The sequence below is a fragment of the Euprymna scolopes genome, chromosome 27 (assembly GCF_053919585.1).
Source record: "Euprymna scolopes isolate OS-2025 chromosome 27, ASM5391958v1, whole genome shotgun sequence".
Taxonomy (NCBI): domain Eukaryota; kingdom Metazoa; phylum Mollusca; class Cephalopoda; order Sepiida; family Sepiolidae; genus Euprymna; species Euprymna scolopes.
In genome coordinates this window covers 112,277,872-112,290,431 of record NC_136508.1, presented here as the reverse complement: position 1 = coordinate 112,290,431, position 12,560 = coordinate 112,277,872, and positions in this window count along the sequence as shown.

The window sequence follows — 12,560 nt, the reverse complement described above, 5'->3', positions numbered from 1 at the left end:
CTCCCTCTGGTGCTCCGTTCTCCTAAGTGAAAAAAGATGGCCGGTACCCGATCGATCTCATTAAAATTTGATTTTCCTCGGTAAAAAAATTTAAAAAAACTGCTTGATCACATTTAGTGATTATGTTTGCATGAAAACTTTATTCCATAACGAGTACGTAAAATAATTTTTTTTTCAATATTTTCATTTTTTGATGTGTTGATTAAACTGTACAAGTACCCATTAATTATATCAAATCACGGATGAAACAAAAATAAATAAAAAATTACGATCTGAAGGGTTATTTTCCCTTACATGAGAAGTAATTTAAAAAATGCCAATAGACACTATATTTTCTTTTTCATATTATATCTTCATGAAATAGTTGTTGTCGTCGTCGTCGTCGTCGTCGTCGTCGTCGTCGTCGAGGTTATCGATAATATAGCATAGTTACTGGCTTTGGTAGGACGGTTATTTTAGGCAAATCACGCTGATAATTAATGTAAATGATATAAAATATGTTTTTAAAAGTTGTATTTGTGACGACAGAAGGAAAACAGGTATATAAACATCGTGCACACATATTAATATAATTTATTATTTTTAATGTAATATGAAAAAAAAAACATTTTTATTCTGATAATTTACTAATGCCCTCTCAAAAATAAATAAAAATAATCAAATTTTCATGTGTAATTATTTTATTCGCTAGATTCATGTATTTTGTAAAAATAAATTTTATTCCCTTTTATTTTTTAGAAACAAATATTTTCCCGGTACGCCACTCACATGCTTTTAAAAAAGTCAGTTTCCATTTAAGAATTAAAAATCAAATTTATATCCATTGCACGAGTTGAAATTTAAAAAAAGACGTACTTTTGGAATTTTAACAAAAACATAACAAAACTAACAACAATGTTTTTTCACATGTAATTTTATGTTTATTCGTTTGACAAAAATGTAAAAATAAACTTTTTTTCTATATTTTTTGATTTTGCTACATCACTTAATACATAACATTTTGTGTACCAAAAGAATTAGCGGGAGAATAGCAACTACTAGATACATCAACACTATTTTGTAAATAAAATATCAAAGAAAATGAAAGCTTGGGAAAATAGCAAGCACAATTGTAAATAAAATATAAAAAAACATGATTAAATGAGAAAAAAGGTTTATAGAATTATAATTTTACAAGAATATTAAAGTAATTCTCAGTTAAGAAATGTTCGTTTAGAAAAGTTCGCGTTTTACTAGAGAATGTTTAATAAGCCTAAACAATGGCGAGAGATTGTGGTGTGTCGCCGTGTGTACATATTTCAGTGTGTTTATATATACCGCGTGTAAAGATATGTGTGTGTGTTTATACCGTGTGTCATATATCTGTGTGTATATACCGCGTGTACATATATCAGTGTGTGTGTGTGCAAACCGTGTGTACATATATCAATGTGTGTATACCGTGTATACATATATTATCGCGTGTGTATATACCGTGTGTACATATATGAGTGTGTGTATATACCGTGTGTACATATGCCGTGTATACATATATCAATGTGTGTATATATACAGTGTGTACATATACAGTGTGTGTGTAAATACTGTGTGTACATATATCAGTGTGTGTATATACCGTGTGTACATATATCAGTGTATGTGTGTGTATACAGTGTGTACATATATCAGTGTGTGTGTATATACCGTGCGTACATGTATCAGTGCATGTGTATACACACACATATCATTGTGTGTATGTGTATACATACCGTGTGTATATATATCAGCGTGTATGTATATACCGTGTGTATATCTCAGAGTGTATATCGGGATGAAAGATAACGGTGATACATTTATAACGGGAATTCCATTTATATTCTGGGAGACACATTTATAACGGGTGCTGGAAAACATTAAAACTGAGGGAGAATTTACAAAATTAAAAAGTAATTTTTAATTTAAATTTTAAATTCTAATTTTGATTTTGTAGCTTTGTAAATTTGGATTTGAATTGTATTTTTATATTTTCAATTTATTTCAATTTAAAACCATTAGAAAAAAAAAGGAATACAATAATATTGAGGTGAATATAGTAGAAATATTCCTTAGGTTAGATTTAAATGCATTTCTATATAATTAAATTAAAATTTGATTGGACATTGAGAAAAAAAAATTAATTTAAAAATTAATATTAGAATTCATATTAAAGGCATTTAAAACAAAACATGGAATTGTACTTTAAATTGAATAAAATTGCCGCATCCAAGAAATATGGGGAGGGTTATTTCACGAAACGAGAGTTAAACGTGAACTCCTTATGTATATATGAGTTTCTACTTCTGGTTATAAAAGAGATGAAGAGATCTTGATACGCGTATCTTGAACGGTCCCTAATTCTCAGGTTTGAAACCGACGGTACTGCTGAATTATCTCATCTGAACCAACTGTAAACACACACACACAATATATATATATATATATATATATATATATATATATATATATATATATATATATATATATATATATATATATATATATATATATATATATAAGCACAGGATTTTTGGAAAATCTACAACAGCGTAGTTAATAATGGACAGTCCACTATTCCCCCACTAACAAACAATCATGAGATTGCTTGCACGGCAACTGACAAGGCTAATCTGCTTGCCGGTCGGTTTGCCTCAAACTCCACACTGAACTCGGTACACCACTCCGTGATTTTCCTCTGCGAACAGACGCCACACTAGACGATTTGAAAATCACCCCTTCTCAGGTACATGCTATTATAAAAAACCTAGACACCTCAAAAGCATGTGGACCAGATCTCATCCAGGCTGTGCTATTAAAAAATGCTCTGCCGAGGTTGCTCCAGTTCTCTCCAAACTTTACAATAAATGCCTTAACGAATTTTGTTTTCCCGACTGCTGGAAAACCGCCTCTGTGGTACCAGTCTTCAAGAATTCTGGTGAAAGAATTGACCCACTAAATTATCGCCCCATTAGCCTCCTCCCGCTTTTCGCCAAAATATTTGAGTCCTTAGTTAATCAAGCCCTAGTCCAGCACCTAACAGCTGATAAACTCCTGACTGACAAACAATATGGATTCAGGCAAGCCCGTTCAACAGAAGATATCTTAACTGTTGTTTCTGAACGTATATACCGTTCATTGGATAAAACAGGGGAGGGTAGAGCTGTGGCCCTTGATATATCTAAGGCTTTTGACAGGGTATGGCACGATGGTCTTCTAAGGAAAATTAGATCATATGAAACCACTGGAAGAATTCATAATGTAATTAAATCCTTCTTAAGTAATAGAAAAATCAAAGTTGTCCTCGACGGTCGTACATCCAAACATTATGACATAAATGCGGGAGTACCTCAGGGGTCTATCCTTGAACCTCTATTATTCCTGATATTCATAAACGACCTCCCTGATAAAATTGTTTCGGAGATGGGTATATTTGCCAATGACACCACTCTCTATAACAGATATGAAGGGAAAACAAATGAACACATATCCAAGGAAATGGCAGAAACACTAGAGGATGACCTCCAATCCGTAGTGGAATGGGGACAAAAATGGTTGGTCACATTCAATGCTGCTAAGACTAAGCTTGTTTCCTTCAATAACTACAAGAAACCTTCTCTACCACCAATAGCAATGGCCAAGAACACATTGCCTGAAAGTACTTCTTTTAAACTCCTCGGTCTAACGTTTACAGGGAATATGAACTGGAATAGATGCATTGAGAGCATTGCCAAGGCTGCTGCAAGGAAGGTTGGCTCCCTCTACCGTGCTAGAAAACTACTTACGCCTGGCAGTATCCTATACCTCTATAAGGCAACCATTCGCCCATGTATGGAGTACTGTTGTCACATCTGGGCTGGTGCATCTGCTGCTTGTCTCTCGCTCCTGGACAAGGTTCAAAAGAGAGTCGCCAACCTGATAGGTCCTGAACTGTCATCTAGGCTTCAACCTCTGTCCCATCGACGAGATGTTGCATCCCTCTGCCTGTTCTACAAATACTTTAATGGTGAATGCTCTGACGAACTGCAAACACTTGTACCTCCCCGACGTGACTACCCCCGACAAACCCGACAAGCTACTAAATCTCATCCCTTTACAATAGAGATCCCTAGGTGCAAGAAAGCCTTTTACTCCAATAATTTCTTCCCCAGAACTGCGGGTCTTTGGAACTCCCTTCTGGGATTCTGCTTTCCCAACTGCAATGATATGCAGAAGTTCAAGTGTAATGTTAACAAACATCTTTCTACTCTTCTCCCTTCATAATGACCCCGCTAATTAAGTCCCTAATAGTAGCCCCCTGCTTCAAAGTGGCACTGTGCCTTGTTTGGGGTGAAAATTGAATAATATATACACACATATATATATATATATATATATATATATATATATATATATATATATATATATATATATATATATATATATATATATATATATATATATATATATATATATATATATATATATATATATATATATATATATATATATATATATATATATATATATATATATATATATTAAAATGTTTAAATTCACGTGGTTAATGCTAGCTGAATGGATACGGTCTTTGCTAATCGAGCCAGAGATGTCTCGCATTGCCGAGTTCGAATCGTTCGATTGGTGTTAATCGCGACACCCTCCTGCACTGAAGATCCCCGAAAGGATGAAACACTAGTGTCCGTAGGTATTTAATTATTATAGTAAAAAAATTATATATATATATATATATATATATATATATATATATATATATATATATATATATATATATATATATATATAGACACACACACACAGATAACAATTCATTTAACCCCGAATTAATGTAATGTTTACCAGTGAAGGGTAAGGGACACAACACCCAGAAGAGTTTCCTTTCCCTGGCAATATATATATATATATATATATATATATATATATATATATATATATATATATATATATATATATATATTTATATATATATATATATACTGGGGTGCAAGCAAATTACACAGCGATCTGAATGTTGTTAAGTATCGATTTGTGTTCTGTTATATTTTTTCTTATATTCATATGTGCGAGGCACGACATTTTACAACATTGCGTTACTTCTCTATCAAAGGAGGTAATACATGGGAGGGCGCAACAAAACATGACACGTAAAGCCAGAATAGTGATATGGCTGAAAATGCTCAAACAAACTAGAAACAGGTACTGCACTTTCATCGTTAGTCGTTGGATGCTGATGTCACGTAAAACATCAGGTTTAAGTCTGGAATTATAAGTTAAGGTCATCGTAAAGTTAACGGAATCGAATCTGATAAAACTAATTCGCAATTTTCATAATGTAATCATGTGATTATTGTTTTGTTTCTTGTTGGTTCAAATCTATTTTTTGTTATTTGATTGACTTCGTTATTTGTTCAATTCCTTCCTTTTTTAAATGTTTATGTGAAATATTCAGTTTTGCATTTTTTTATATTTGGATTATTTGGATTACTGTTCTCATCTTGGATGTAAACAGTAGTTCGACTAATCCAAATCATAATGAAATGTTCAATCTTTTACACGAGGAACAAAATAATGATTACACCGTTTTACGATGAACATAAGTTCTTTGTTCTGAAGCAGTTGATTTTTTCTTCTTATAATAATTTCACGTTTAAATCGTGTTTTTTGTCTTTTAATTTTGATTCTTTTATATTTTCATATATTTAATTGCTTAATGAATTGGACACACAAAACAAAATTTGTATCAATTTTTATATTGAGAAATCCTGACAAAAAAACAAATTTTCTGCGTTGGACACAAAAGAAAAACGATTTTTTTTTCGTATTAAATTCCTGGAATGGAAGGTAATTTTTTTTTTTTTTCACTTTACAAAAATCTAAGTCAATAACTTAAAAATAATCTTAAATATTAAAATAAGTTTTTTTGTATTGCAATACAATGTTATTTTTTTACGCTTTAAAAAATCCCATTCAATAACTTTTAAAATAATCTGAAACAGTTTTATTTTTTGCAATCACTCAAAAATATTGATTCTTAAAATAATATTAAACATAAAAAAGGTTTAATTTTATTGCAATCCAATAAATATTGATTTCGTGAATAAAAATGCGTTTATTTAAGATTAAGAGTTTAGAAAATCCTAATGTTTATCATAAACACAATAATTTGATTCGAAGTTGGTTGAATTGTTAGACAAATATATATATATATATATATATATATAAATAAAATATATATATATATATATATATATTGTGAGAATTTTGAATTGGTGGACTTGCCGAGGGTGGGTCGGTGGGGAAGCAAGGAGTGCTGATAGCTGTGACCAACACGGTCGGTGGTCCGTTAATCAAAGAACATGAGTGCTTATTCCTTACAAGTTAAATAGATATTTCAGTCACGCGTGAATCTCGTTGACTGAGAGTTGGAGTAGATAAAAGGGGTGCCCGCTCTACTGTTGTTGTAGTTGTTGCTGTCTTTTAGACAAATTACACTTCGAGCATCGTTACCCATTTGTTACTTTTACAAGGAAAGACTGCTTGTAAGCAACGTCGACATTTCGTTGCAAGACTTAAACCGTTTCCCCCCCACACTCGTCGGTATGCTAATTCCGACAATATATACATAACGTGGGTGATTACAGAAACATGTTTGTATAAATAAAATTAATATATATATATATATATATATATATATATATATATATATATATATATAGTGTTATAATGGAATAATTCCAGAGGAAATCCGGGTATGAGAGCTCAATGTGGTAAACAGAGCAATAACATAAAAATATAACACGGACATTACATAATTGTCGATGCAATAATTTATTTCAACCATCTAAACCAGACAATTACATTTTTGATACTGAAAGAAGGAAAGAAAAAATCGGGCCTCGACCCTAAAAAAACCAGAGGGGGTGGTAGTAGCAATCCACTTAATACATTGTATAGAGGGTGGGAGGGATTTTTTAAAAGAAAACAACAACAACAAAAGAAAAAAAAAGAAAAAAAAATATTATGACACTTATAAACGGCAGCTCGATGTAACCATAGATACACACACACACACGCAACACACATACACACATCCACATACACACACACACGCCCCTAAATATGTACGTTCTTATACGTAAATGCCTTGACACACGTAGGAAGAAGGGGGAGAAAATATACAGATATAGAGAGAAAGAAATAGAACAGCGCGTAATGGGAAAAGAAGAAGAAAAAAAAGAGAGGAAGAAAAAAAGAGGAGACAGTGATCAACCGCTGCCTGTCATATGGTTTCATTAGTCTAGAATCTCTGAGAAAGATAAGGGAAAGAAAATGGAGATTATACTCGCGTCCTATAGTTAATTGAGTCATGGAAAGTAAGTCTATTAAAAGATAAATAAAAAAATAAAAATAAAAAAAATATTATATACAAAGTTTTAAAACTATCTGTATGTTATTATGTTAAAATTAGTTAGAAATAAATATTATCTTATAATACATTTAAATATTGTATTTGTAATATATTACAATGAATTTAAAAAAATTGAGTCTTATGTAGTTAATATTTTATATATTTTCATGTAATTAATTTTATTGGTGATTATAGCGGTCGTTGTAATTTTGCTCACTAATATTTCACTTCTTAATTGATTAAGAAGTAGAAAATTGCAATATTAGCCGCCCCCAATTCGATAGGATGTATCTAGTTTCGGTTAATATATACTTTTATTCACTCCGTACACAAAAGTACTTTCATGCACGCATAAAGAAATAAATAAAATAATTATTATTTTACAGTTTTGTGCCACCCTACTGGCAATTATAGTGCTGTCCGGTATATACTCGATAATAACTACTTGATGATTTGTTGTCCGAAATCTAAGTTGGGTGTACTTATAAATAAATGAGATACCTTTAAGAAAATAATTTTTCTCTGCAGATAATACATTAGTTATTAAACTGAGTTAAGTCAAAAAGATCAAATACTAAAACTAGACATTATTAGATTTAATATAAATCAACACAAAACTGTAAAATAATAATTATTTTATTTATTTCTTTATGCGTGCATGAAAGTACTTTTGTGTACGGAGTGAATAAAAGTATATATTAACACAAAACTATATATATATATATTGTGTGATTATTATGTGAAGATTAATTAGTATTGATACAGCACTTAAACTTAAACAGGTGAGTTGTTACAAACAGTAAAGATGATAATGAGGATATGGAAACTCAGGGTCCTTTGAAATAGAATATCATTTAATATGTCACTTATCCTCAGCTAATTTTATTACTTAATATCATCTCAGCACTATATAAACGACATTCAAAATTGATTGCAGCAGATAAAATTTTAGGTGTAACAAGCCTGAAAACACTCGATGTTAAAGGAAAAAAACCTTTAAAGTCGATAATCATATAAAATCTTATATAATTCAAGAAAAACTCAATAATAATGATACTCATATGAAATAATATTTAATTCACTAAAAACTCAATAATAATGATAACTAAAATGAAATAATATTCAATTAAATAATAATGACAATCATATAAAATAATATGTAATTCAATTAATTCAATAAAAACCCGATAATAATGATAATCATATTAAATTATTTAATTCAATAAAACTCAATAATAATGATAATCATATGAAATTACATTTAATACAATAAAAACTCAATAATAATTATAATCATATGAAATCATATTTAATTCAATAAAAACTCAATAATAATGATATCATATGAAATAATATTAAATTCAATACAAACTCAATAATAATGATAATCATATGAAATCATATTTAATTAAATAAAAACTCAATAATAATGATAATCATATGAAATTTTATTTACTTCAATAAAAACTTAATAATAATTATAATCATATTAAATTTTATTTCATTCTATAAAACGCTCAATAATGATAACCATATTAAATTTTAATTAATTCAATAAAACTCAATAATAAGGATAATTATATAAAATAACATTTTATTTAATAAAAACTCAATAATAATGATAACCATATAAAATCATATTTAATTCAATAAAAACTAGATAATAATGATAATCATGTGAAATAAGATAAAATTCAATAGAACTCAAAAATAATGAAAATTATATGATATCTCATTTAAATCAATAAAAATTCACTAATTATAATCATATGAAATGCTATTTTATTCAATAAAAACTCAATAATAACGATAATCATTTGTAAATAATATTTAATTCAATACAAACTCAATAATAATGATAGTCATATGAAATCATATTTACTTCAATAAAAATTCCATAATAATGATAATGATATGAAATAATATTAAATACAATAAAAACTCAATGATAATGTAAATCATATGAAATGCTATTGAATAAGACAAAAACTGAATAATAATTATAATCATATTAAATTTTATTTAATTTTATAAGAAACTTAATAATGATAATCATATTTAATTTTATTTTATTCAATAAAACTCAATAATAATGATAATCATATGAAATAATATTTAATTAATAAAAACTCAATAATAATGATAATCATGTGAAATAATATTAAATTCAATAAAAATTCAATAATAATGATAATCATACGAAATAATATTTAATTCAATAGAGACTCAATAATGATTATAACCATATGAAATCTTATTTAATTTAATAAACACTAAATAATAATGATAATCATATAAAAGTAATATTTAATTCAATAAAAACTACAAAGAAAATGGTAATCATATAAAATCTTATTTAATTCAATAAAAACTCAATTATAATGATTAGCATATGTAAATAATATTTAATAAAATAAAAACTCAATAATAATGATACTCATATGAAATGCTATTAAATTAAATAACAAAGTCAATTACATTGATAACTATATGAAATAATATTTAATTCAATAAAAACTCAATAATAATGATAATCATATGAAATCATATTTAATTCAATAATAACTCAATAATAATGATAATAATATGAAATATTATTAAATATAATAAAAACTCAATAACAATGATAATAATATGAAATCTTATTTAATACAATAAAAATTGATTAATAATTATAATCATATAAAAATGCAATTTAATTCAATAACACTAAATAATAATGATCATAATATGAACTTTTATTTAATATAATAAAAAGGTCAATAATAATGATAATAATATTAAATTGTATGTAATTCAATAAAAACTCAATAATAAGGATAATCATATGAAATCTTACTCAATCAAACTCAATAGTATAATCATATAAAATCCTGTTTAATTCAATAAAAACTCAATAATAATGATAATGATATGTAAATAATATTTAATTCAATAAAAACTCAATAATAATGATAATAATATGCATATATATTTAATACAATAAAAACTGCATAATTATGATCATAGAAAAATAGAATTTATTCAATAAAAACTCAATAATAATGATAATCATATAAAATTTTATTTAATATACTAAAAAATGATAATCATATTAAATTGTATTTACTTCAAGAGAACTCAATGATAATTATAAGCATATTAAATAATATTTAATTCAATAAAAACTCAATAATAATGATAATCCTGTGAAATAATATTTAATTCAATAATAACTAAACATTAATGATAATCCCGTAAAATAAAATTAAATTCAATAAAAAGTCAATAATAAGGATAATCAAATGAAATAACAATTAATTCAATAAAAACTCAATAATAATGATACTCATATGAAATCATATTTAATTCAATAAAAACTCAATAATAACGATAATCATATGAAATAATATTTAATTCAATAAAAACTCAATAATAATCATATGAAATAATATTTTATTAAAAAAACAAAATAATAATTATAATTATATGAAATAATATTTAATTTAATTAAAAACCGATAACAATGATAATTATATGAAATCTTAATATAATTCAACAAAAACTCAATAATAAGGATATCATATAAAAATAATATTAACTTCAATAAAAACTCAATAATAATGATAATCATATTAAATCATATTTAGTTCAATAAAAACTCAATAATAATGATGATCGTATGAAATCATATTTAATTCAATAAAAATACTTAATAATGATAATCATATAAAATAATATTTAGTTCAATAAAAACTCAATAATAATTATAATCATATGAAATAATATTTAATTTAATAAAAAAATCAATAATAATGATAATTATATCAAATTTTAGTCAATTCAATATAGACTCAATTATCATAATAATAATAATAATAATAATAAGATAAAAACATTATTTTATGAAATAAATAATAATTATGATAATCATATGAAATCAAATTTAATTCAATAAAAACTCAATAACAATGATGATCATATGAAATTATATTTAATTCAATAAAATAACTTAATAATAATGATAATCATATAAAACAATATTAAATGCAATAAAAACTCAATAATAATGATAATACTATGCAGTCACATTTAATTCAATAAAACTAAATAATTATGATAATCATATGAAATCATATTTAATTCAATAAATACTCAATAATAATGATAATCATATGAAATAATATTTGATTCAATAAAAACTCAATAATAATGATAATCCTATGAAATAATATTTAATTTAATAAAACTAAATAATTATGATAATCATATGAAATCAAATTTAATTCAATAAATACTCAATAATAATGATAATCCTATGAAATAATATTTGATTCAATAAAAACTCAATAATTATGATAATCATATGAAATAATATTTAATTCAATAAAAAACTCAATAATAATGATAATCATATGAAATAATATTTAATTCAATAAAACTCAATAATAATGATAATCATATGAAATAATATTTAATTCAATAAAAACTCAATAATTACGATAATCCTATGAAATAATATTTAATTCAATAAAAACGCAATAATTATGATAATCATATGAAATACTATTTAATTCAATACAAAAACTCAATAACAATGATAATTATCTTAGATCATATTGCATTCAATAAAAACTCAATAATAATGATAATCATATGAAGTAATATTTAATTCAATAAAAACTCAATAATAATGATAATCATATGAAATAACTTTTAATTCAATAAAAAGTCAATAAAATGATAACCATATGAAATTTGATTTAATTCAATAAAAAACTCAATAGTAATGATAATCATATGTAATCTTATTTAATTCAATAAAAATTCAATAATAATGAGAATCATATTTAATTATATTTAATTAAATAAAAAACCCTATAATAATGATAGTCATATTAACTTTTATTTGATTCAATATAAAAATCACGAGCATGAATAATCATATAAAATCTATTTAATTCAATAAAAACTCAATAATAATGATAATCATATGAAATAACATTTTATTCAATAAAAACTCAATAATAATCTGAAATATGAAAACAGGTGTAATAACCCTCAAAACATTCGACGGTAAAGGGAGAAACTCTTTAAAGTCGTTAAAAAGCTGATTGTAAGGACAAATTCACTTCAATCAGCAAGTGCCTGCCTCTCTGTC